The following is a 2,776-nucleotide window of genomic DNA, read 5'->3' on the forward strand; positions in this document are numbered from 1 at the left end:
TTTCACCTGGGCCTCTGCTACGCCAGAGAGCAACGTGAACAGCGTAACTGCGAGTGTTGGTGGAGGCTACTCATTGCGGCTCAGTGAACGAGAATCCCGATCCCCGTAAGGCGCAGGAAGTGGGGTCCCTGTCACCGTGCTCCTACAGAGGAAGGCTGTTAGCACTTGTCACAGTGCTGTTGCGCACTCAAATTTTTTGGGGCGCTGCAAACTTCTTATAAAAAGGTTGTTTTTTTTGTTTGTTTGTTTGTTTGTTTTTTTTTTTTCAATTATTATTTTTTGCTGACAAGCATTTCTTTAATATAAATTGAAATCAAGCAATACGTTTTTGTTTTTGTTTTTCATTTCTACATTTGGAATAGCAAGCTATAAAACAGAAAGTGATGTCACACTATTAAAAAACAACTCAAAGTATATCTAAAAAACAAATAACCAACAATTCAACCAAATTGCAGACCTACAGTCATGTTTGTACTGCGGTAGAAGAAGCATCATGAGGCAATTAATTAAATAAGTAGCATTAATTAAATTGCTCATTCACTCAGATATACCAGCAGTAAGAAATCATGTCCAGTTTAAATGCCTGACTGTATATTTACTTTTTATGAAGTCAAATCAAAACCTAGAATTGAAATTATAACAAGAATATATAAAAAAAGAAATACGACTAACTAGGTAATGTAACCCAGAATAGCTATATTATTAGATAATGTATTTCTGATGTGTTCAGTAGAATAATTCCAGTTTTGTCTGTATTGAGAAATAACACATTTTCTGGTTATCTACGTCATTATGTTAGGCCTGCAGTTTGACCACTTTATTAGGCTCATTTGTCTTTAGATAAATACATCAACATGTTAACTGCATAACAGGAAGAGTTATGGTTAAAAACTCGTGAATGCATGTTAGTGCTTGGCAAGTAAATTAAATACACTATTCTTTTTCATAAATTGCCTCACCTCCTTTGAGAAGAAAGTTTTTGTTTTATTTGTTTGTTTGTTTGTTTGTTTTTTTTTTGGGGGGGGGGCTGTTTCTTTGTTTGTTGATCTCTGTTCAAGCTATTTTTTGTCTTGGACCAAAAAGCAGACAGAGCCACAGTGAGGCGGATTAAGATTTCACGGTAATTTGGAGGAGACTGAGTGGTTATAATGGAGGACACGCGGATAATTGTTGGCCAAAAGCTAAAGTGACTGAGACTGATGGATGCAGTTGGAGACAGAAAGGACTGGCATGTTGGCACAGCTGGCGTAGGCCCCTAGCCCCTAGATAAAACTCTTCATAATAAACACAAGGGGGGAAAAAATTTAATATAAATAATACAGAGCAGCTGACAAAGTGAATCTGGAGGAACAACCTAGTGTAGAGTGGATAAAGAGCCTGGATTCTAATACTGCACAAGTAACTAAAAGCCTCAGTTTGAAAAAGAACCAAAAACCCAAAACCCATGAAAGCAGAGATTGGACTCTGTTGCAGTTCCAATTCCACTGACCCACCCTGCTGAGGCGGCGTCTCTGGCCAGGACTGAAGCCAGATATGGTTGCAAGGTGAATACAAGAATGGAGAATGACCAGAACCAGTTGTCATACCAGCACTTAAACCAGCATGGCTCTGTCGTCATGGGAGCACTGGACTCCCTCTGCTGGCTCCTTCAGCCACTGTGCTGTTACTTTGACAATGATACAAAAAATATCTGATTATCCTGTATAATTTTATGGTGTTACAAGACTCCATGAGTAAGGCTTACATGTGCGTTTTCCACTACTTAAGATGTGGATGCAGTTGAAAAACCTTACCAAAGGTGAGATGCTACTGTGCCATGGCACACCACTTCCATTTGGTTGTATAGGTTACAGCAGCCATTGCAACAGGTGCATGTAACAGTGAAGCACAGATGATTTAAAAACGGTTTATGTAATATTAATATTCTGATCTAAAGAAGTCCTGGGTCGGGTTTATCTGAGTTTTAAGTCAAGCGTCGTTAATTTGTTGAAATATCACTGAGGGAGCCCTCACATTAGTTTTCTGCTTTACTTTAAATCCCATCATGAGGTGAAATCCTCACTTTAACCAGAGGGAGGCGGTGAAAGACAAGAGGCTGCAGCAGTCTCCCTATAAATGTGAAAGGAAGGAGCCAAGAGCTGGGCATCTCCTTCTGATCAGATATCTCTTCCAAGTAATGGGCAGATGGAGGAAGTCTTTCCACATTGAGCAGAGGGGAGTTTTATCCATCCATGTTCTATCATTTCCAGGTCACAGGCTGCTGGAGCACGTCCCAGCCAACATTATGGGCAAGGGCAGAGGTATAGAAAGCAGTTGAAAATTAGTACAATTATTTTATAGTAAGCCTGAAAAGAAGTAAAACAACCAAAATTTATTCTCCCCTTGTTTTTTTTTATTCAACTTTTTCAGGTGAATGAAATTTCCGTAGGCTATAGAATACAACTCAAAAAATAAACATCTTGCAAAATGTTTCACTTTTTAACAATGTTAATCCTCATGAGCTGAGACACTTTCTGGTTGACTTGGAGAAGTTGAACTTGTGGTTCATCCCCAGCATAAGCTGATTTTCAAGTGTTTTCAAAAGTGTTCGCAGCTAGCCGTGCTTTTGGGCTGAAGATGAGACTTGCTATGCTGAACAGCGCAAGCTGCAGAAGCAGGAAGAGGTGTATTTTGTTTGACAGACAACTTAAGAACCACAGGAAATGTTTAGAGAATCTTGATGTCGTCCGCTGAGAAGGCCAGGTACAAATCAAGCTGCTTGGTGGCGCTTGGTGTT

This window comes from Echeneis naucrates, chromosome 22 (assembly GCF_900963305.1).
Source record: "Echeneis naucrates chromosome 22, fEcheNa1.1, whole genome shotgun sequence".
NCBI lineage: Eukaryota > Metazoa > Chordata > Actinopteri > Carangiformes > Echeneidae > Echeneis > Echeneis naucrates.